The sequence below is a fragment of the Falco peregrinus genome, chromosome 1 (assembly GCF_023634155.1).
Source record: "Falco peregrinus isolate bFalPer1 chromosome 1, bFalPer1.pri, whole genome shotgun sequence".
NCBI lineage: Eukaryota > Metazoa > Chordata > Aves > Falconiformes > Falconidae > Falco > Falco peregrinus.
The window spans coordinates 93,407,724-93,433,299 of NC_073721.1; the positions used below are offsets into that span (position 1 = coordinate 93,407,724).

At 39.4% G+C, this 25,576-nt stretch overlaps 1 long non-coding RNA gene across 4 annotated transcripts in view; it reads right to left on the bottom strand.

Moving 5' to 3' along the window:
• LOC114013734 (uncharacterized) overlaps nt 1-25,576 on the bottom strand; it is a 166,663-nt gene that overhangs the window by 106,574 nt on the left and 34,513 nt on the right. For all 4 annotated transcript variants that reach the window (XR_008745277.1, XR_008745269.1, XR_008745278.1 and 1 more), the window contains exon 3: nt 21,609-21,716. This is a non-coding gene — a long non-coding RNA (uncharacterized LOC114013734). The remainder of the gene's footprint in view (nt 1-21,608; nt 21,717-25,576) is intronic.

Sequence of the window (25,576 nt, forward strand, 5' to 3'; positions counted from 1 at the left end):
CAATATTCAGGTACAGACCTCAGGAACTATGGCCATAACTAACTGCTAACATATATAAATTGTTGCTTGCACTAACTATAACAGAAGATTTTCAAAGACCTCTTTGCTCTTAGAACACCTACAGTCCCATCAGGAGACTCAACCAGCATTATAAATAAAATTACCATTGCAATTTAACCTAGTAATAACATCATGGCAAAGCACACTGTGATGATACTAATGGCTGTGGCTACATTTGCTGAAGAACCCAAAATACACTTCAAGAGTAGATGCAATATCAGCAAATGGAGTTCTATGCTCTTCCAGATTATGGCACCAGAATACAAAAAAAGCTCTTGTTTTGCTCTTTTGCTAAAGAATATTTCAGGCACAGGTTAAACCTATGCCCATCTTTCTGTAAGTTGGGGGCCACCTCCCACAGAATTCAATAGCACCAAGAGCTGGACCTTCAAAACGAAAAGAAAGGTTTGCTTCTTACATTATGAAATGCTTCAATTATCATAGGACCTTCATGTCCACGTGAAACCAAAGGTTTTATCTCCATTCCATATCCAGCTCTGGCATATCTCTAGCATGCTGTGTTTACTCTCAGCTTCTAAAATGTATTACTTTTTAAGATGAGGGGTGTGGGGGAAGCAGATAAACAGGGCAGGCCAGGTTATATTAAGATCACAAAACCACGCCATGTTTTCAGCAACTGGCTGATCTCCTGTGAAACAGGATTTCAGACTTTCTCTGGATTCCTTAATAAACAAATTCCTGGGAGCTTTCTGTGTATGATGATAGTCAACTTTCCTTTTTTTTTCAATGATTCTTCAGAAAGGGCACAAACTGATTCCTTGGAGAGATAGTGCTTTTTATCTACAGGGACTTTGTAAACAAATTGATCCAGATGTTTTGCTTTAGAACTCTCCAGACACAGTAAATTATTCCTTACTACATCAACACTTCATTTCCTCTATTTGCAACTAACATCTCAAAATAGACCACTTTTCAAAAGACAAATAATTGAAATGTTGTATTAGCATTAACAAGATCAGTTAAACACTTTCTTCAATAAAATCCCTCTTCTGTATATGGATGCATTTGGTGCCATATAACAGTTTCCAGAAAGGATCAAGAGCAAATATATTAAGAATGTATTTGGAATCTTTCCCTAAGCCATTGAAAATTTATCAAAGAAGTCTTAAGAATTTTATTTTTGCTTTCCTTTGTTCCATGATTTGCTGCAGTTATCTTCAAAAAAAACCCTAGACATGGGATGGTAATGGATTCCACAGCCTGAATTAAAAACTCAGACCACAACTAGTCTATCCCATTAGGATGAAACTAAAGTGGGACAAAGTAAGGGACGGAATAGGTCTACGAACTAGGTAAAAGGATATTTAACAATATTTGACAATATAAGCACATACATATTAAAAAATTAATGAAGAAGAAAGAAACCTGCTACCTGTGTTTCTTAGTGGCATGCCCAATATGTTATTCTTCAGAAATGCATATAGAGGCTGTTTTAATTTATGTTTTTTAAAAACCAGTAGTAAAAAGTGTTAATTGTCTTTAAAGATATAAGGGACGTCCTGAAATAAGAACAAGACAAAATATATTATCTGTAAAAAAAACACTGCCAAATATATCCCAGATCAATACACTGTACCAAAATACATTTTAGCTGATTTTCCTAACTTTCTTTAGATGTTTTTCTTCCATTTTACAATGATATGACCAGTTTCTCCACAGCATTGAGGTAATCTTTCCTAATTGCAGGCTTCCTGAAGGTCAGATGCTGACAAATATAGCAACCAGCTTTCCATTCTATGCTTCCTGAATTAGAATATTTGCTTTAAAATGAAATCATTGGTAGCCTCCCAGTTACTATAAGGACAGTGGGATCAACCGAGTGCACAGCAACAGATTACGAAGCAGGTGGCCTGAGGCTAAACCTAAACAGTTTCCTCACATAGCTTTGTAAAGTGGGGTGCAGATAACTCCTAATGAGTGGTAAGGTCTGTCTGGTCACTTCGTTGTATACAAGGTCTAGACAGGTCAAGGTCTAAGGATCAGAGCTTTTAATTACATTCTATTAACTACTCGTTAGTTGTAAAAGATGTCACCAGAAGACCCATCAGAGTTATAGTGTCTAATTATTAAACAGTAGTGCCCTTATAAGACCCTCGGGAATTGAAAAATTATAAGATACTGAAAGAGAAAAAAAGACAGCCAAAAAAGAGGTGAATCTGAGGACACAGCTGAAAATTGAGGTCATTGTTCTATATCACATTCCCCATGTAAAAGAGGAATTTGAAACTCATCATCTATTGAATCAGTCGGTATTTGGCAGCATCAAATCTAATGTTGAGTTAAACTACTTAGGAGACAGATTTGGAGAGCCTTTCATTGCAAAATGAGCAAATAATGAAATATACTTATTTCATAACCTGTATTTGTTACAAACACAACTCACTGAGCTGTTGCTCATTCCCTAAAAGCTAATAAAAAGGATAAATTAATATGACTAAAGCCAGCATTTTTCTACTTCCTTTAAATAAAAGCCTCATATGAAAGCTCTTGTGGTTTGGTGATACTGTGCTGTTGCTGACTGGCAGAGCAGGTTTTGGTGATACAATCCCCTGAAGACTGTTGTTATGCTGTTTTTCTCCCAGTATGAGTACTGGGAGAACACACCAAGTCAGACAGCTAAAAGGAGAGAGCACCTGGTAGGCATGAATTTTGCAATGACATGTTTTAAACCAGGAACAACCCAAAAAAAGAGGTAACAGGCTCAAACTTGAGCTGATGAAGAGGGCGCTCAACTGGGTCATAAGAAAAGGTAATGCTTATGTCTCGGGACTCAGAATGCTAGTATGCAGTGCTAAAGACTGATCTTGCCCAGCTGGGAGGACGATCTCAGGAGCCAGCAAGATGGTTCCCAGGGTCAGGAGACAAATTCCTGAGGTTTCCTTTAAAGGCAGCACAGCAGTGCTGGAATAACTCCAAAGTACTCTGACATTTCCCTTCTTTTCTTTCTTTCTCTTTGAGCACCCCAAAAATGGCACCGTTCAGACCTCCTGGACCTATGAAACATTTTGGAAAATGAAAGACTCCAGGTTTTATCATGAACTTTTGGTGCTTCTCAGCCTCCTGACAGCCCTTGAATTACCTGGACTGCAGCCTTCCTTGCAATATCTTGGCTCTGCTGTTCCCAGTCTGCCTGGAACCAATTAATGCATTAGCACAAAAAATGAAAAAGGAATTAATCATCCTTTTCTGAACCTCAAAAGATTAAATTTTTGGACAGGCCTTTACAGAGAGGGGTAAGATATGAACTGAGTTACCCCTTCCTAGCTGACAGAAAGTCTTGCTATTTATTTTCCTTCTTATCAGCTGGCACCCACAGTAAGTTGTGGGGCTGCACATATCAGCCTTGCTTCCCCTACCCCTGTCCTCTGTAGAACCCTGGTAGAAACTGAAACAGGGCACCATCTTCTACCCACACTCTCCTCTTTTCCCTCCCAGGATGCAAACTGTACAGTACAAGCTAGCAAGAACTCCCACTTTGTCATCTCATGTTTGGATGGACCTTTTTTGCCCCAAACCTCAACATACCAATGCCAACACGAACCCACAACCTTTTTTAACCTCACTCATAAACTGATTACCTTCCTTCTGCCACCCAGGTGAACCTCTGAACCTCACAAACCAGTTCAGTTCCCTATAATCCTATCTATCCAGAAAAATACCTTTCTGTCCAATTCCTTTCCCCTGCCACAGTTAACCCACTCACTCCCAGATGCAATGTAGGGCTTCATCCTCCCTGGGACTCACAACCACTCCTCCTGCCTTCCACCAACCCCCCCCACAGGCTCAGGGCATCCCTAAGTACATATTAAGGCTGAAAGAGTCCTTAAACTCAAAGGAATGAGGATACCCTCATTCCTGACAAGCCTCTGCCTCCTCGTCCCTTCTGTTTCTGGACCTTGATAAGCAGAAACCAAGGCTGCAGGGAAAGCTTGTAAGAGCAGCTCACATCAGCAGTGCACCAAACGCTGCCTCTGCTCTACAGAATCAATCCATAGATGCTCCTCAGGGCTGGCATCACTTGACAAACTCACTCCATGCCCATGGCAAGCAGACAGCCAACAGGCATGGCAGGATGGGGTTCCGTCACACCTGGTGCCAGGAAGAAGGAGCTCAGCCACTCTGCAGGTCTCCATGCCCTGCAGTTCCAGAACTACCAGATGGCCTTGATCCTGACTATACCTTCTTCTCATTTTTCTCCCCTTTACCAGATTTTCATTTCTGTCCCAAAACACTCCTGTATTTCTTTTTTTACCCTTAAAAACACAAGGCCTGGCTTTTCAAAATGCCAATTAAGCAAGAGGAGAGGGGAAATGACACATCAGGAGTAAAATGGAGCGCTCAATCCTCTGGCTCGTTAATTAGGATTTATGTACTGGAAAAATCCAATTCCTGGCACCGGTGAGTTAATAAAGAAATGAAAAAATGTCTGGAAAATTGGAAAAACTGGTATAATTGTCTAAGAAAACTAGCCCATCTGGTCATTTCCCCACACATTGTTATTAGCACCACAATTATTTCAGCAGGAGGCAAGCTGGGAAGAAGTAATACAGGACCAATGAAGAAAAGCAGTAGCAGGATAACCTACCATTCAGACACTGACTCCTGAGAGAAAGCAGACACGCCACTAAACAGGCAAGTCTACTTTAACATGTACTTCTTTAAACTGTGATTTATAGTGTTTAAACTGGAGATAATTATTTCCACTAGGGGTATCACAACTGCAAAATTACCCAGTTCCTTCTGTGCAGTCATTTACATTGGTACATAAATTGCTAATATTCCGATATTTGCATGCTTTTTCTAGTGGTAGGAAGGGAAATATGAGGTGCAAGGCAAGAGAAAACAGATCTCCAGACAGTAATTCATACAGCATGCATGATGTGTATATGAAGAGGATTCACTTGCATGTTCCTGAGACTCAAATGCTCACCATAAAGATTTCCCAGAGCATACCAGTGAATCTGGTAAACTACTTGTTCTTCTTTCATGATTGTTTTCTATGAGGAAGGCAAGAAAAAATATGTCCCAGGAAGAATGCCAGTAACAGTTGCATTTTGTTAATTTGCCTTTGAGTTTTTTGCTTTTATATTTTTGCATGGTGGTATTTCATGATATGAACATTTTGACAGTTTAATGGGGTTCTCTTGTTTCTTCTGCAGTGTAATCCTTCAGGAATCTTTTACAGAATGAGCCTCTTGCTAACATATCGATTACTAATATCTTTCACTTCTTTAAAATATACATAAAAATTATCAGCCATGCTTCACAAGGAAAGTATGTTAATTTGCATTGTAGCTAAATTGGACAAGATCCAGTAAGAGATTTAGATACTTCAGTGTTAGGCAGCATAACACCTATCTTTCAGTACTTCAGATCCCACAGGAAAATTCAGAAAAGGAATGGAGTTCCAGGCTTTCTATTCAATTCACAGGATAAATTAAGTGCCTCAGAATTTAATCCAAAGCAGCCAACACACCATGCAAGCACCTGGTCGCAACATATTCAGGAGGCAACCACCTAGAACTGGCCACAGGCAAATGTTAAAAAGAGTACGCCCTAAATCCTGCTCGTTCAGGGAGGCAGTTTGATTTACAGGGTATCTGGAGCCCAGAAGCCTCTGCTCATGTTACATATCTGTCTTTGTAAAAAAATAAGCACAGTTCTCATTTTTTCTATTAAAAACAGGTTGGGAAAGCAGATGGATTCCTGTCTTCATATAATCACCCAGTAGTTGCCCAGTCAGTAAAGGATCTCATTTCTTTCCTTAGTTCAAGGGAGCTCGAAGTCAGATCTCCAAAGTTTCCTACTTACAAGTATGCTCAATGCCTCGAGCTTTGAGCTGTCTTTTTTTTTTTTTTTTTTTTTTTCCAATGTCAAGAAGCTCTGGGCCCAAAACAGACATCAAAACCTGAGGCACAACAAGATCAGCAGGTAGCTTACTTGGAAGTAAGGAGGCATCCCTTTCTCCCCTTCTACCAGGACTTTTACTGTACTGTATCAAACAGCAGTTTCATGCAAAATGCACCATATGCCCCAGGAACAGAGAGAAGAAACACAAATCTCTTTGTGTAATCTGTGTCCAAGGAGCCCTCTTTCCTCATATGCACACTCTTCCTCTGACACAGTGAATAGTCAACTACTGCCTACACAGCGGAAAAAGCTTCACGGAGTAAGACGAAGAATGCTCTGCCACACAAACCAAGACTAGTTTTACAGCCTAGAGGTTAGGTATAACTCAGTCAGTGGAAGATGTAGGATTTCATCCCATTAGATAAAGGGGACCAAACATTTACCACTCTTCCTGTTCAAGTATCTCGGCCAGCAGGCTGGATGGAAACCTTGCCGTGGCTTTTAGGAATAGAACAGCAGCTGCCACTCCCTTGTTTTGTGAAATGATTGAATCTCTCAGCACGTGAACATCCCTAATAGATTAAGTCCATCCTGACACAAACCTAACAGCTTTGCCCTTTTTCACACTAATGTATCATCTACCTCTTTAAATTAAACAACTTCTTACATGTCTTCTGACATCACCCAAACACCAACTACTTTATGTCAAAATATTCTGCTTCAACACATTTGGCTTTATCTCTTAAAATTAGCAAAGCATCCTTGCCTATCCCAAATAAGCGGCCCACAAAACCCAACCATATTCTTCTCAACCATGTCAAAATTTCAAAGTTTAGCAAAGAGACATGGGGCAAAGGGAGAAAGGAAGGAACTTGGACCAACAGATTTGCTGTGCTTCAACTTGGAATGCAAAAAGAGCATCTCAGCAAGTCCATACAAAACATATTTGTCTGCCGTTTACAGTTACAAGATATTATGTTCTCATGCACGTGCAGAACTGATCTACTTTTTTATTTTCTATACTGGTACGTGAAGACATAAACATAGGAATGCTCTATTTCTAGATCCCTTTCAGGTCAGTATGTGATTTAGATATTGAGCTGTTTTGCTTTGTCCATATTAAGGTGCATGTACAAAAGACAACACTCAGGCTTCTGGGGGGTGTGCAGACAAAAGAGTCAGTGACTGTTGGTCCCTGGAGGGTGGTGAGTTAAAGTCAAATAGCAGAAGCCCCCTGTTACCATTGCTTCTTTCTACCCACCTTGTCTCTAAATAAATGACTGCTCACAGTGGCAGAGATGACCAAATTGTCCACGAAGCAGCTCCTCAGTTGTAATTATCTACAGTCCGGCATGGTCAGGCACCTGGAAATTTCTGACCACTTGCTTTGCTAATAACCTTTGGCTCCTCAGCAGAAGCTACCTATGCAGTTTAGCCATTCCTGCCAGATGGACAGCCAGTTCCATGAGAAAAGTAGAGTACAAGGGCCAGCTGGAGGCGTCTATCATTTCAATCTCAGTTTAATCTATCTGTGCTCACAAATCGATGCTCATGAAATGTAGGAACCTCCAGTTTCAGCTAGGGGCAGAGGGGGGGAAAGAGTTCCGCATCTCTTTTGACTTGGATAATTTTTATCTAAATCCTACTTTAGGAACTTCAGCCCTGTTTTATAGTATATAGCTCATCTTAATTACAATGGATTTGATTTTTTTAATCTTAATAAAGAACATGAAACCATATACAGCATTTACCTTAATGTCTGCAGCGCTTATTAACTTTTAGTCTCAGACATAATACAGTGAGTTTTGGAGTCCCAAGGCATTAATTACATGGTAGTTATGCTGCAATTATTTTGAAATTAGGACCTTTGAGGCACATTTATACTAAATACCCATACCATTAGAGATTATCTATTCAGTTGAATCATGACATTTTATGAGGGATCTTTTTTGTTGTTTGGCCTCCACTGGTGACTGCTGCCCCATTTGGCATTTACAGATTCTCCCCAGCTCATACAGAAAAAATAGCATGAATAGACAGTAATGCCCTTTGCCCTGCATTAACCCTTCTACTATCCCCACTCTCATCCATAACTAATTGTCGGCCAAGATTTCCAAAACTGATCACCGATAACCTCTTCCTCAGAGGTGCAATTGAAAATAGCTTTTCTTATGTTTCACCACTTTCATTGCCTGTGAAAAGGACATGCTTTACAGGGACAAGATACTGGTATCTAGAATTTTTTTATTTGTATTGCTAATATCAAAACAGATTACCTAATGGACACAATTTTAAATTATCAGATTTTCTTTTCCTCATTAATATAATTTGTTTGCTCTGTGTACTTCAGGTGCCAAAAAAGGTTAATAGGGCTGCATCACCCTCATACACAAACAGAATCAAATACCACTTCTCCAAGACACAGGGAGAATAACTTGTGTAGAATTTTACATCCTTGTATCTCAATGCACTTTGACAAAAAGTAGTGTACATGTTCTTATCCATACTGTACCTAATAAGGAACTGAAGTAGAAAAGGGCCACAGAGCATGTTACATATAGATATGGAAGCACAAAGAGCAGCTCCTTTCTAAATATTAGCCCTCCTTGTATGTTTTTCTTTCCCCTTACTTTTCTCCCTTTGCATTAGTAAGTCTGCTGTCAATGACTCTCATGATTAACCACACGAATTACAAAAGTAAGAGTGAAAACTAAACAACTGGGGAAAAGAAACTGCAAAGTGAGATTATTCTAAAGTCTTTGGGTGGGTTTTGGGGTTTTTTTGTTTAAAATTATTCTTTATTTTCAGCAACTAACACAGGCTTTGATTAAGATTTACTTTGTTAAAGAAGGAGCATATTCACTCCTGCTGTTCTGTTGAGAAAGAAATCAATACCTATCCTCTGAGATATCCAGGAAAACACAGGAAAAACCATAACAGAACAGACTTGGCATTTCTTAAATTTCTAAGTAAAAATCAAACAGGCAAAAAATCACTTAACATTCTTTATAGAACATAAAGCAGCAAAAAAAGACTTATGCCAAAGCTTTAAAATAATTCTTTCAAATCTTCCTAAAAAGAAGGGGAGGGTCAGGGTGCGTGGTGGTGGTGCAGGAGGCAGGAAGCATCATTACACTGGAATCCACGGAAAGAGAGTTGTTGTGCTTTGGAGGGTTTGGGGGTTGAACTATTTTTTTAAGAGCTAAAAGAAATCTCAAGGCTTACACTTGCCTTGGAGCCTCATTGCCAATTTTTGTGGTTTTACAACCACATTTTCTTATTGCTTGTTTTTTTTCTCTGCCCCCATCCCTTTTTTTTTTTTTTAGAGAGGGAGGAGTTGTTTGTTTGTTTTTCTACAGTATTTCTCTCTTTCCCTGTTTGTTTTTCTACAGTACTTCTCTCTTTCCCATTGTCATGTACGATACCCACACACTAAACAAGGGAAACTAACACCAAAAGGAATGCAGAGAAACTGCCTATTCAAACCAAATGACATGTTTCCTTCTCCATCACCAAAGTCTAAAGGCTCTACTATGCAGGACTGCTGAAGTGAGAGGGAGATTTCACCCCTCTTCCCAACCTGATAACCAAGTTCTGCAGGACCTTAACTCCTCCATCAGTTTGTTTTCTAGCCCATAGGCTAGGACAGCCCAGCATGAAGGAGTTAAAGCCAGCAGTGCAAGTCAGCCTTTGGGCAGGGCATGCTCTGCCCAATACAATTGAACATTAGCATTTTTCCAGTGCAGCTATGCCTGGGACAAGCAGGCCTCAAGCGTTTAGCCCTGTCTATCTCATGAAGTCCACAAAAAGCAGACAAGACAAACACAAGAGCCTTCTCAGGAGGAGTCCAGCACCTTGTGGTGATACGGACTATGAAATAAGGGAGATGGTCTATAACCCTGAGGATATTTTGTGGGTTGCCACACTGAAGCCAGAGGCACAGAAAGGCTAGCCTCTTGTACATGCCAAGTGACAGACCCTTCTTGGGCACCCATGCCAACACATGGTCTTGACTGTAGTCTTGCCTGCAGAGATTCTTCTATAATAGGTAGATGGAATGACTACACACCTGTCCAGCCATACTTTCTACCACATCTGGTCTTGTTTTCCCAATATTACTGCTGCTGCATTATTGCCAAGAAGGAATTCTACCCAAAATGCACAAGACAAACAGGCTGAGGGCAAAAAATAGAGTATTGATTCCTTCCTCCTTTCATTTCACTTTCAGTCAGGCTAGTATTACAGGTACATGATGTCTATTGTGGAGGAGAATATGTAAAATATCATTGTCATATCAGAAGTATTTTGTCCACTATTGGCTGGTACTAAGTAAAACAAAGACATTTCTGCATGCACAAGTCTTCTCTGGATCCAGCTTGAAAGGCTTTACTATGAGGGAGTCAAGGGAAAGCCAGGTTCTAACAGTGACACTGTGAGCTCTTTCATCTCCTGTCCTGGGTATTTTCAATATTTATGAGTTTTATTCTTAAAAACCTTTGTGAAGAAAGAGAAAAGTTTTGGGTTTTTCTGATTGCTGCAGGCCCCTGCTAATTAGTCATACTGAGGCTGATGTTATGATGGGGGAAAGAGCACATCCTTTGCTGATTTTTATGCTTATGATTTTGTAACCTTGTTTGAAGTTTTAAATAAATAACAGCTTCTTAACAGTAGCTTGAAATAAACAGTGAGTTTGTCTCTGACCTGTGTACAGTATTTCTTGGGTTTGATGGTGGGGTTTGGCAATGGAAGGGAGGGGAGAGCAAGATGTTTCTTCCCCCTTGCCATTTTTCTTCTTGGACACTGCTAGAAAATCTAGTCTTGTACGCCCAATATCCCCAAGGCTGCAGGAAGTAGTCCCTTCTATTTCCTGATCATCTCAGTGGACCCAAAGCAGGTAACAGGAGAGACAGACAGAAAATAAGTTTTAGACATATATGTGCTTCAGTGATGAGACCTACCTGGACACACTGCCTGCAATCTCTTTGGACTAAGGACCTCCAGGACATCCATCCTTCCCAAAGGCCAGTATAGGGACAATGTGATTCCATACCACACTGTGGGGATTGCCTGTGATTCAGATTTGCGTAACACAGTCTGCACTGTTCTCGCAAGAAACATACCACAAGGGAAAATCTGAGTTGTTGCTGGTTTCTAGTGACTAATTTTTGACAACACTAATAAAGCATTTTACAGTTCGCTGCGGGTTCTCTCTTAAGTATTTGACTCTTTACAGTTTGAAGTAAATCCTAACACTTTCCACCACAGAAGGCATTCAGGCTAATTCAACTCATGTTCACTACATCACAAACTGGTAACCAGCAGGGGTGTTAGTTTCCCTCTGTATTGTAAGGACTGCTCATGCTTTACATAGCTAACTCAAGGTGGGAATCTCAGAAGAGCAGCTTACAAAGAATCAGTTGTTTTAAGACTTGTTGTTTAATTCTTAAGCCCATGAAAAAAATTATTGCTGTAATAAAAAAATCAGTGAAAATAAATAAAAGGAGCTTTAAATTAAAAGCTAAAGTTTGACAAGTCTGTTACAAACACAGAAAGATGCAAAGGCTTTGCAAGTCCTAAGGAAAGGGTGTTCTTCTTTTATATTTCACAGTATTTTACACATTTCTTGAATACAAGCAATCTGTTTTACTCTCAAACATTGTACTCTTTGTTCCACAGTCTGGAAAAACAAATTCCCCTTTTAGCCATTTCTTTTCCTGACCACAGGAAAATACAGACAGTCAATTTAAGATTCATGTTCCTGAAGAGATATACATGTTGTTATGATCTCAAGTATGCTAATGCTTGAGAGCTTGACTAAGCATTTCATATCTGCACGTGGGAACAGTGACATGCTTATAAGTTTTCCCCCAAAAAATGAGGATTCACTGAAAGTGAAAGGGGATGACTTGCAGCAGTCTACCCAAAAGTTAAAGTTCATCATCACAGCATTGAAAAGCTATAAATAGACATTTCAGAAGGAAAAACCAAGAACCATACTTTCCCCTTTTCCCATTTTCTGTAATATCTAACCATCTGTATTCAAGCCCCTGTTTTTCTCCCTCTCTTCAGAAAACAAGTCTCTCAACTTATCAGCCTTTCTAGCTAGCTTTCTGTCTTTTGTTTCTTCATCTCAACATCCTTTGGCCATCCTTTCTGTTCTCAGTATCTCACCTCCACATTTCTTGTGGAACTGCCTTTGCATTTCAGGCTCCTGAGTTTTCTAACACTAGAGAGCTTTTATGCCCAGGTGAGCATTTGTCTGGGTGGTGCAAAACCACTAAACCTGGGCATGGAAGCATCTATTATTTATAAAAACACAAAGTTCATCTACAGGTAACATTCCTATTATAAACTCCTGAACTTAAAATCTGCAGTTTAAGGAATAAAAAAAACATGGACTGAGATTGTCATCTCATATCTTTAAGACTAGGACATTTTTCTAGGTTCACTGAATTGTAGCCTGACCTTGCAGATTACCTTTGTTCTTTTTATGGCACACAGTGTTCATCAGATGAATACTAGTGCTCCCCAGTCATGTGAAGGATTATCTAATCCTAATTGTACTGGTTTTTCTATATTTTCAATATCTAGCTACATTTTTTGCAGGATTTCTTCAGCAGCTCCTGCTGCAGCTGCGAGTAGCCCCACTACATCTCTTTCCCAGATGTTCTATAATTTCAGATAGATGTGTCTTACAGAACCCACAACTCAATTGTTAGAGAATCTGTCCCTGTGCTTCTATAGTCCTTTTATACTTTTTTTTTAATGTAGGAGCTAAAACCTTAGTGCTGAAGATGGCCCACATTATGTAAGTGTTCAGTGGCATACTTACCTATTGCCCCTCCAACAGAAGCTAAGGTAGCAGGTGATTACTGCAGTTTGCCCTAGGCTGATGGCTTCTGCAGGACACATGCTCAGAATCAGTGAGGACTGGCACTCTGAAATTTTCTAACATGCTCTGGCTTATCTAACCTTACTTCACGCTTAGGAACACTATTTAGGCATGAATACGTCAATGTGTCAGGCACTGTGGCAATGTAAGCAAAACACATAACACTCTGCCCCAATGAAATTACATTATGGGCATAAAAAGGGAGAGAAACAAATACCAAAGGCAACAATAGAACACCTGGTAGTTCCACCTGTAGTGATCTACCACTAGTAACCTAGTTTTTGCCAAGGTTTCTTTTAGCTATGACCAAAAAAAACCCAGAGTTTTTAAGGTCTAGGGTAAGACCACAGATTTCTTTAATGGCTGGTTACAGGAAATTCTTTTCAAGCATTAGTAGTAGTAGAAAGGAAAGCAAAAAGGTAATTGCCTGAAATAAAAAACAAGAAATGAAGGTCACTATCAGTAGCCAACTAGAAGCCCTTCTTGGAGATAGCATCTGAACAGTGAAACAGAGGCTGAAGATAAGAAAGGCCACAAACCCAAAGAAAAGTAGTTCCCATTTGGTAGGACAGAGCTGAATGAATGTGGATGGATGACAATGGCTTATCTTAAAGAAATTATATTAAAAAAAAAAAAAAAAAGACATCAAGATGTGAAAGTGATGACTTAGAGAATGTGTCTGTTGAATATGACTTTCCAGGTCAAAAGCCTGAACAGTAGGCAAGATGGTGATCAAGCAAGGAAGATATTGAGCAAAATTTGGGTGAGAAGTTAAGAAGCTCAAGTTTGGTCATAGTGGACTTGTGCTGGTGGCTAATACCACCCAGGAATTGTTAGACATGGACTAACATGTTTGTTATCAGCTCACTTAACCAAACCCACAGATGGGTATCCTGATCTTGGGGCCCCAATGGGATGCACTCCCAAGTGCTGAGGGAGCTGACAGATATTATTGCTGAGATAGTCTCCATCATCTTTGAAAGGTCATGGAGGACAGGAGAGGTGTTTGAGGGCTGGAGGAAAACCAATGTCACTCCAGTCTTCAAAAATGGCAACCAGGAGGACCCAGGCAACTACAGGCTGGTCAGCCTCACCTCCATCCCTTGGAAAGATGGTGGAACATCCTGGAGGTCACCTCAAAGCATGTGGAGGACAAGAAGGTCGTCAAGAACAGTCAACATGGATCCACCAAGGAGAAATTATGTCTGACTAACCTGATAGCCTTTTATGATGGAATGACTAACTGGGTAGATGAGGGGACATATTTTCTACCTTGACTTCAGCAAGGCTTTTGACGCTGTCTCCCACAACATATGTAAGCTCAGGTAGTGTGGGTTAGATGAGCAGACGGTGAGGTGGATTGAGAACTGGCTGAATGGCAGAGGTCAGAGGGTTGTGATCAATGGTGCAGAGCCTGCCTGGAGGCCTGTAGCTAGTGGTGTTCCCCAGGTGTCAGTACTGGGTCCAGTCCTGTTAAACTTACTTGTCAACAACCTGGATGAAGGGACTGAGGGTAACCTCAACAAGTTTGCTGATGATACAAAACTGGGAGGAGTGGCTGATTCACCAGAAGGCTGAGCTGCCATTCAGCAAGACCTGGACAGGCTGGACGTTGGGTGGGGAGAAACCTCATGAAGTTCAATAAAGGCAGCTAGTGAGGAATAACCCCACGCACCAGTACAGGCTGGGGTTGACCTGCTGGAAGGCAGCTCTGTGGAGGAGGACCTGGGAGTGCTGGTGGACAGCAAGTTGCCCATGAGCCAGTAGTGAGCCCTCGTGGCCAAGGCCAGTGGGATCCTGGGGTGCATTAGGAAAAGTGTGGCCAGCAGATGAACGGAGGTGAACCTCCCCCTCCACTCTGCCCTGGTGAGGCCACGGACCTGGAGTGCTGTGTCCAGTGCTGGGCTCCCCAGTCCAAGAGAGACAGAGAACTACTGGAGGGGGTCCAGCGAAGGCTATGCAGATGTTGAGGGGACTGGAGCACCTCCCTGATGAGGAAAGGCTGAGAGAGCTGGGCCTGTGTAGCCTGGAGAAGAGGAGACTGAGAGGGGACCTCATCAATGCATATAAATATCTTAATGGAAAGTCTCAAGAGGATGAGGCCAGGCTCTTTTCAGTAGTGCTTAGTGACAGGAAAAGGGCCAACGGGCACAAACTGAAACACAGGCAGTTCCTTCTCAATATAAGAACTTCTTTACCTTGAGGGTGACAAAGCACTGGAACAGGCTTCCCAGAAAGCCTGTAGAGTCTCCTTCTCTGTAGTCATTGAAAACCCACCCGGATGCGACTCTGCGCGACCTGCTCTAGCAGAGGGGTTAGACTAGATGATCTCCAGAGTTCCCTTCCAATCCTGATCATTCTGTGATTCTGGTAGAGGAAAATAGTATGTTGACTGTCTGGGAAAAAATTGGAAGTTAAATTCAAAAGTTTATAAGACTCTTTTGCCTCTGTTGCAAAGTATATAACTTATATTATTCTTACCATTGCTAGTTTCATTTCATGACAACAGTAAGAGGAAATCAAAAAGATGAAGTCTGCTGAAAAGAATAGTCAGTGGACTCAGTAAGGGGGATTTTGCAAATGAGAAGCATGGCATAAGTTGACAGAGCTCCACTGATGCTAAGGGAAACCTGCCAAGCTATGTCCAAGCATCAACTTCTTTCTATGTTTCCAAATAAATGAAGTGTTTTTGACCCAAAGGTTAACTCTGATCTTTGCAGTATTCATAAAAATGATTGATATGCTGGCTTTCTTTATATCTAGATATATATGGCAAGTCACAGAAAATTATTACAGATAATAAGTAGACAGACGGATAATATCTGGAGAAACCTGACAGCTCCAGAAGCTTTCAATGGCTTCTGCTCTTTTTCACTCTTCAAAATACCTGCTGCCAGGATGTATAGTAGAGAGCGGAAGCTACTACAGAAATGGCAAAGATGGTGAATCATCTGGTAAAAGTTTGGGCTTTTTTTCTTCTTTAACATGTACAGCTTCAGAAATCAAAAAGTGTTCCATATAAACAGAAGAGAAGCTATTACAGTATAATAGTTTCTGGTGTTGGTATCTCTCCAAAAAGCTGTAAAACTAGTTTTTCTTGCAACGTTGGCATTTTGCCACTATTACCTTGTGAATGACCAATGGAATGATGGGGAACAAAAAAACCAAGAGATTCTTTTTTTACCCGTTGCATATTGAACAGAGAATGTTTCCCTTCAGCTTACTTCAATTTACTTAAATAATAGGGTTCTCCTACGCATATAACGCAACTGAACAGCAAGTTAAATGGAGATTGTAAGTTTCATTCACCTCTCAGTTAATGGCCTAGTCTAGAGCATATCACGCAGCGTTTGAGTGGTTTGGAAGAAACACAGCTGAACTATACGTTACCAGCCAAACATGAGAAGTCATCAAAAGCACCTACTGAACAGTAAGTATTATGACAGAGTGACAGGGTGCTTTGCAAGAACTTATGAACAATGCGAATCCGATACTCCACAGTCCTGCAAGTTCTGCAGTTGTCTACATCTGTGCAAAAAGATTTCAAAATATACAGATAAGATCAATTTGCACTGATGCCAATTACTATACAGAATGTAAAGCAGCAAAAAACCAAGCCTTCTGTCTCCCAGTCACCCAATGTAGATGACCAGTGATGTTTACTCATAGACTGCTCTCTCTAAAACTTTAATATATTTGTAAGAGAACTATATGAAAAACACATTCCCTGATGGCATTATGCTTTAAAAGGCTCAAAAACAAATAAATTAATTTAGTATGTTATGAAAGAATTAAACAATACCAACATATTTTTACTGTTCCCATGAGGATTACTTTTTTCTTATGGGCCTGCTCTTTGCTTCTTGCGAAAATTCAAGACGGCCCCAGAGACTGGCATAATAAACCTGCTAGTCATTTATGTGAATGACAATTGCCATTTCTGGGCTTACATCTGGCAGAGGCCACCTTCCTAAAAAGGAGAATACAGAGTGACATTTCTTCTGACACAGAGTCCTCTGGGAATTAACTACAAACACATTTCCACCTTGTTTTAATACCACTTTAACAATCAGAAGCAAAGCTTTAATCTTTTTAAAAATATATTTCCTTAATAAAATTAAAATTCTTTTGGGATTTTTCTGGCATTTAAAATAATACCAGACACAAAAAAAAGAAGTATTTAGATCATCCTACAAGATTTTAAAGGGTTTTGTTCCACAGAATCACAGGAGATAATGAAATGTGACTGTATTAGTTCTAGACCAATGTGGTGACATGTCACTTAGTTAAAAGAACTGGCATATTTAGGGGTAAATTCTTAAATTCTTAATCAGAAATTTTAAGATACACCAGATAATATGATGCATCTTCTTATTTGTGTCCTCAGGAATGCCTGTCTGTTTCTACAGTCCAGAAAGGAAGTTTACAATGAGTTGTTCTTGTTCCCTATGTGAGCCCCCCATCCCAAAGTCCAGGGGGCCACAGTGCTACTGAAGAAAAGACCTGTTTGTACATAATGCTCTGAGAAAGCAGATCGCAGGACATATTGAAGCAATTCTTACAAATTCTGAAGCCATCAGAGTCAACAGCAAAACCATCATTGACTTTTAGCAGGGCCAGGTTTTGTCTCTAAAGTCTCTTCGCTCCATAGGAACTTTGCTAGCTCATCAGAGGTGCCTTCTGTGAGACGCCAGATAGACTACCATGATCATAATAGCCAACACAGTAGGAAGTTCACTTACAAATAAGTGGAATTCTAACATTTTTAGTTGTATGCACTATTTGAAACAGGGGTAATTAGATTTAAAACAGGCAGAAATTAGTTGGGGTTGGATAGAAGACTTGATAAGGTGCTGAAGAGGCTGTGAGTCAGCGAGGGAAGTATGTTACAACATGATTCCCCCTCCCTTATCTACTCAGCATGTATACATCAACTAAGTGTCACAGTTGTATTCCATAAGTACATAGTGAAATGTGAATTATCTCAGGGAAATGCTGGTTGCAAACACATTTGTACTTTGTTCTCTAATTCACTTAAATTTGCCTGTTGTGCTGTTGAGAAGATAGCCTTGACATGATAGTTAAACTTTTACTCTGTGTGATTCTGGTAAATAAAGGGCCTGATAAAATATTTATTTTTTTTTTAACTGGAGACAATGCCAGAGCTATATTTGTAATATACTTTATTACAAACTAATCACAGAACTGTACTGAGACTATGAATACTACATTTTCTTTCTTTGATTAAAGACAACAGTTGCCTTTGTAGCCAAATACAAATCACAATGGTAGGAGGAAGATAGGAAAGGGAAGCTTACTGGAAAAGTATATTACTATGACTTGATACGTATGTCCTGTAGCTGTTATGAACAGCACTAGTAACATTTTAATGTGATTAATGTGTTTTTAAAGGGCTTTCAGACTTCCACTGCACTGAATATACAATAATGACCAGGACTAAGTGCATGAATTCGAAGAATATCATCACACAAAACCTGGATTTCTACAATTTATATTTGAAACATCACTGCAAGATGTCAGTAATACCAGTATTTCCTATGCAATAGAAAGATGTATATGACGCAGTTAGAAGCAAAACAAAAGCAAATATTTATATTTGTGATTATATAAAACACTAAAATAAGAGTACTTACATTTAAACCAAAAATTAGGTAATTTGAACTACACAGGCACTGAAGGACTTCTCTTTGCAAAAGTAACTCCTACCTTCATAAAAAAAAACATGTTAAAACCAGCTTATTTCTACACATTAGCAGCTGGGTTCACTTGAGCTTGTAGGTTTTACTTTTCAGATTTTGTCTTTTGAGATTGCACAGATTTAAAACTTCAGGTATTATTTACAGCACCACAGAACTCATGGAAAAAATCAGTCATCCATATATATATTTTCAAATATGAAAGGACATAGAAATGCAGAATATTTACACCAGATGGACACAGGGAAAGAAATTTAATCTATTACATACATGAGAGTAGCAACCCCACTCCCAAACATCTCTTCGCTACAGGAACCGTAACAGAAGAATAGAGAAAGTGCTCTGGCAAGAAATTGGTTGTGTTTCAAAAATATGAACATTTTTTTACTGGACATAACATAAGTAATGTATGTGACGTTCCTGAACACATACTTCTCAGGCACTGCAGGTTATTTCTCGCCCAGAGAAAAGAGGAATCGTAATCAATGCAAGAGTATGGTAATCCGTACATTAGTAAGATCTGAGCACAAACAACTGACACAGAACCAAGGTGTGTTACAAAGCCAATATTCTGCATTTGAAAAAAAACCCGTGCAAGACATGGACATTGCCCTTTAAAAATAAACTTAAGAAAACTTTTTTAAACTATGTGATACATCAAAGCTCCAACAATTTCTTAGAAACAGACCTTCTGAGTATTTTATACCAGGAAACACTAGCAGCTATAAATCTGTCTAAACATATGTGTGCCTACTTGGATAGTTTCTCTGATGTTGCAAAAGATGGTATAAAGAATGGCACAAATGTCTGTGAAATAAGATTCAATAAATTTTAATAAGAATAAGGGTTTATATCTGAAATTTTTGAAAATCAGGATAGCTTTGGCAGTTCAGAACCATGAAATAAGTTACCATCAGAACATTTAATGGAGTTCTACTGATTCATATGTTACTAGTTTTTAAAAGTTTTGAAATACTTTAGCTATTAAAAAATTGCTCACTACATTAAACAGAAACACTATAAAGTCAGTAAGTGAATACCAGTTGATACCAGAATTGATATCACTTCCCAAAGAGTTTTGCACCAGTCTAATCAGCCAGCTTTTAAGTACAAATAAAATTATAAATAATTAAAAAAAATTTAAAAGGGTAATACAGTGTTGAACCTAGTGACCTGAGCAGATGAATCCCCATTAAGAGAAAGGTTGTCACCAGATTTGACAAGATGGTGGTTACTAAGCACAGAATTAAATGTTCAGGCATTCACTGGAAGACTGTTCTTTTCAACAGTGGCTACATTTTTGTTATTAATTCAACAATTCAACCACAGAAAAAGTAAACAATTTAAAGTATTCCTTTGAAAAAAAAGCCATCAGAGAAGAGAGATGTACTAATTATTGCAGATTTCTGCCTCATCCATAAATGTGGCTGCATGATTGAATCCAGCCCAGCATAAGGAAAAATAAAAGAGTACAAACGAAAGACATGCAGGAGATCTGGGCTTGGCTTCATGCCCACTGTCATCAAGGTCAAACTCCATTTCCAAGATCCACCACAACACTTTCCTCTTAAGCTTCCTCTGGGTCACTATGACCTTTGTTAAATGCTACAACAAGTGATAATACTGAAGACGAGGAGTATATTTGTTGCAGTTTAAACTGAAAGGAATCAGGGGATCTGAACCAGATTGCAGTTAAATGTAATATATTGCTCAGCTCCAATCCTCTTTGTTCCAGATGCATGATTTGTTACTAGTTTTAACAGAATGCAAGCTGTATTTTGTAAAGACTAAAAACAACACATTACAGCATGCAGAAGCACCATCTATCAATTTTCTAAAAGGCAATTGCACCTGCCTGCAAACTTGTCCTTATTTGACTGAGCCCTCTGGGTAGCACAATGGTTTAATGCAAGAGCCCTTCATATTTCAAGGGTGTGGTTCAGCTCTGGCTTCTCAGAAATTAGTCTAAATTTAGCAGGTAGTGAAAGTTTATCCAGTAAAGAAAAAAAAAAAAAAGAAGAAAGAAAGAAAATCCCTCTTCACATATCTGTATACATCAGTATAATTCACAGATCGTGCTCTGCCACTTCCCCAAGACTGACCTACATCACTCTTGTTCTTTCAGTCTTGCAGTTCTCTCAGGCAAAGTGGGCAGCACACCCAGTGCTTTGCACCAATGCCATCCTTTCCACACTTTCAGAAATATCAACTCCTAAATTGTTAAGAAGGAACACAGGAGTTTAGCCCTGTAGCTATAGCCCTGAGAACTGGCCCTGACCACTGCAAAAGTAAACAATCATTTAAAGCTAGTCTGTTAAAATGTTCCAGTTTATCTTCAAACAAAAATGTAAAGCAAAACTTTGTTTTTATTTGCTCTTCCCAAAAGACAAAGATAAAGGACGCAGTAAAAATACTGGGACTGCAAAAGGAAACAAGGTACTGCCATTCACAACATCACATCAGGAAAAGGAAGACAGATTACTTTAGTGCAAAAACTGGTTTCAATTGTGATTACTGTGGACACTGTTACAATTTTCATTCTTATCTGGTCTCAGCTCCTGAAATTTTTTGATGATTTAACACAGTCCTCACCCAAGCAAAATTTCTGGGAGCTTCAGTGACATTTTTGGAAGAGCAAAATTAAATAAAACAAGGAAGAACTGCATAGGCATATGACTATACTCTGGCAGCTGGGTTACATTCAGAGCAGTTTGCTGAAATGAATGGGGCTATTTATGCAGCAAGGAACTGTTTAGAAACCTGTGCTGGCATTATTACTCTGCATCCCCAGTAAACTTCAAACATACACATACTGACTCCAAACACAGCAGGAACTACCCACAACACCATCGCAGCTCAGTTCCTACCCATCACAACTGTCCTCCCATTCTGTGCAGTGCTCACAGCAGGATGGGACCTTCCACTTTGTGTCCCAGCATGTTGCCACTTTGCAGGGAGAAGTGCTGCATGCAAAAAACTCACAGGAACTCAGCAGGAGTCACTGCCACATGCAGAGTCAAGAGACTGGCTAACAGCGGGGCTCACAGAGCACTCTTGCAACAACCTACCTGTCCCTTCCTACAGATGCAGAGGAGCAGACTGGTTCATGAGGAAATCTCGAGCCAGGTTTTCAATTCCTATTTTTCTTCAGGCTGTGTCATTTTCCAAATGTTTTGCTGTGGAAAGAAACACACAGCTGATCACATATTAGGTCAAGCATTGTGCAGGAAGACTATTGTAGAACTACTTATTGGGGAGCCCTGCTGACAGCCTCCAAAGAGAGCTGCCAGACAAAATTACATGGGATCGCTTACATCCTACATGGGGCATATGCTTGAACAGGAACTAAAGACATTAAGAGAGAATGTGGAAGTCTGTCTTGATCACCAGAGGTCAGCTGACTGATGCCGTCATGTATTTGTACGAGGCAAGGTCACCCAACTCTCACCAAACAAAAACCTCAGTGGGAACACACAGGCAGGAACCCCTACGTTGAAGAACAAGACACCATGTCCCATTAAGATCCCACAGGGGCTGAACTTGCTACATTATATAATGGTGAATTTGGCTTCTACCTCTCTGCATGGTAGGGATTCTCAGCTCCTAAGGAGTTCACAACTTGGAGGAGCTGTGAGATGTTGCCTCTGGCCATGGGTGTGGCTTTAGTACTGCCATAATTTCCTGGCTCTTCTGTTTCTGTTGTCCATGTCAAGCGTTTTGAAGTGGCACTGTTACTTATTTCTAAGTGCAGTTGCCACTGATGCTGAACAGTGATCCATTGTTCCTATTGTTCCTTCCGCACTCAGTGGTTCATAAAAACAATGCTTAAGATGCAACTTCAGCACAGGGAGTCCCAAAACTGCTGACTGTCAGAAGCTGGGAAAGTATACCAGCAGGAAGGATCACTCTGTACTTGCCCTGCTTCTTACACTTCTCCATAAGCATCTTCTGAGGACTGCTGTGAGGAACAAGGTGCTAGGACCTTTGGTACAAGCGTGTATTGCTCCCCTTATGCTCTTCCTCTGACACTTCCCTGATCAACACGAATAGTTAAAGTTCAATTACTTTGACTGACAATGCCAATGTCCTTTCTACTGCTGTTTAAAAACTGCTCTCAAAGTGTAACACTTTGGTTTTCCATGTCAATGTACTTTCCAGACTGTACTGCATTGACTGAAGTAACCACACCACGGGAGTGAAGCAATCTTTGCTGAACAACAAAGAAAAGCCTGAAATAAATATTGGAACATATTGATATACTCTGGTTTGGACATAACTACCTCGGGGAAAAAAAAGAGAGAGAGAAAAAGAAAATCTGCATTCTGTCACCTGGTCCTCATGAGGATTTACAATTTCAACAATAACAAGGGGAATGTTTGAAGAAGGGAGAATTAGGGAAGATGAAGAGATTTAAATTTCACCAGCATTTTCCATCTTTTGATAAAATGTTAAATGGATGTTTATTTAAGCAAACTTTTTTCCATTTTGAAATGCTGATTTCACCAGCTGTTTCATTTTTCCCCAAAGAAAAATGACATAAATGTTTAAAAAGCCGTAAGAAAGTGGCATTGTTTTCTACCAACAGAATGCTCCATTTCATTAAAAAATTCTGAATCAAAGTTTTTAAAAAAAAATCAGAAACTGTATATTTAGAAAGCAAGTAAACATGCTTTTTTTCTATACCTTTTACTCATAAAAAGTAAGAGTGTGATACACTATGTAGAATAGACTAACATGATCACAACTGAACAGCAACTTTGAACTTTAAACATATGGCAGAAGAGCATGTATATAGATTTGAAACTCAGATAAAGTGTACTAAAATGGCTTGCTAATTTTGAAGGGAGAGACGAGATGGGAGAAATTAATGCCCATAGGACACAAACCTGCACACCAGATAATGTGAGGGCTCTGGGAAAAAGGCTGCATGTTTTCCAAAGGAAACTTGTCTTTAAACTATTTAATAAAACAATTGTTCAACAGATGCTTGCATTTCTCTTGAGTAAAGAGTTACTTCCAAAGGAAACCAAGTTCAATAGGATTCCAGATATCCGTGGATTTACATATTTTGGACATACAGAGGTATGTGTTTCCCAAAGAATGGGTAACTTAACTATACAGAACAACTCATGGAATCTGCTGTATCATTTGTTATCACAATAAATTATGATATTGGAATATACAGTATGTTCAAATGCTTTGTCACAGTAATTTCAATAATGTTACAGTAAACTACAAATGCCACACCAAACTGAAAAAGAAAGCTACCTATATTATTCATAAACTAGAAAAGAATGTTCATTAAAAAAATATGTGAAATTAATGGCAAACTAAATCTTAAAACTTACATAAAGAAGGAATTCATAAATAGCCCACATCCATTTAAGATTTTTTTTTAACCAATAAACTTCACAAAAAAGATACTTGCAAACAGATATTGCATTCAAGATTATAGTACTGAAGTTGTGTCTATATCTTTAAACACTTGGAGAGGTTAGTTTCTGGCCAACAACTCAAATCATACGTCATACCACAGTTTTGGATAAACAATGAGCAAAACAGACTAGAAGAGCTATCATGAAAGGGCTAAACAGAGAGAAATGATAATGATGAAATGTTGATTTGCCCCTGTGTGGCAGATTAAGGAACCTGTACAGAGCGGATGTCACATATTTTTTAGCAATGCATGTACCCAAATTTGCTTTTGGCAAACATTGCTTAACTGCTGCTGTTTTTCATGAAGTCAATGAAGACTGAGTTAGATAATGAGCTGGCATGCACTTTTGAAATGTTTACTGTGTTCCTTAAAGTAAGGGGAACATGCTGGTTCTTAAACTAATTTGGTTTTTGTTGTTGGCTTCCCCCATCTCTCCTCTACTACTCTGTTCTCCCTGTCTTTGGAATAAACAGAAAATGATTTAATCTTTTGATACTTTTTTTTTTTTTAATTATACAACTGAAGAATCGGTAGTTTCCAAATGGCAAACAACTGAGCCATGTCAAGAGCCATGTTAATCTCATGTGTTCAGTCCGTTGTTAACAATGAAGGAAGGGGGATGGGGAGGACAAAATAAATTCTGTCTATTCTGGCCTAAATGCAGGACGTGAACAAGGAGAGACTCCACAAACAATGTAGTCTTTTTCTTCTGGTGGGGGAGGTGAAGGGGAAGATGATGGTAGCAGCACTTTTGTGGAAGGAGAAGCTGCACCCATCTTGCCAGTCAATACAGCATTCAGAAAGTTTACATGGTGGGAGGAATTTCCCACCCATTGTTAACTAGGAACTTGATTTGAAAATGCAGTTTTTAATTAAAATTGGCACTTCCAAGCTTCATGCTGGCATCCACCATCTTGCTAAACACTGAGCTCATTTGTGGTTCCAGCAGTTTGCAAACGCACTCTCAGAGGTGACAAACCAATTCCCATCCTGCCACCCTTACTCAGTCCTTAGTCCCCATCCTGCCATGAACAAATGGGAAATTTACTCCAGTAATACAAAGCAAGGACTGTAGGATGTGGCCTCATTTGGCTAGAATCCACAAATCCCAGTCTTTATTACTTTTAAGGCATTATTAACGGAACAGAATTCTTCAGAAATGTTCAGAGGAAAACAGGGTCAGTTATTTTCGAGGCTTCTACATGCTTCACTTCACTCAGATATCCACAATCATCATTATAGCTAAAGATCCCACTGCTTAGCTTAGATTTCAGTCTCTTCCAATCTATACTCTCAGGAAACAGTATTCAAAAATAGAAAGTCTAAAATATTACCAACAACAACCAAAATCTATGGATAGATAAGATGCAGAATTTTTCTTTTTCATGTGAAAGGCCAGAACAGCTTGTTTGTTTTGTTGATTTAATGAATATATTAGTGTTTGCAATGCATTCTGACTTGAGGGATCTCAAATGAAAAGCCTAGTTACAGCTCTGCTGAAGAAACCAGTATCTTCACTGAGTAAGAGATCACATCTCATTATTTAGGATTTTTTTCCAAATAGCCCTTTGGGGAAAAAGAAAGAAAAATTATCTTTTT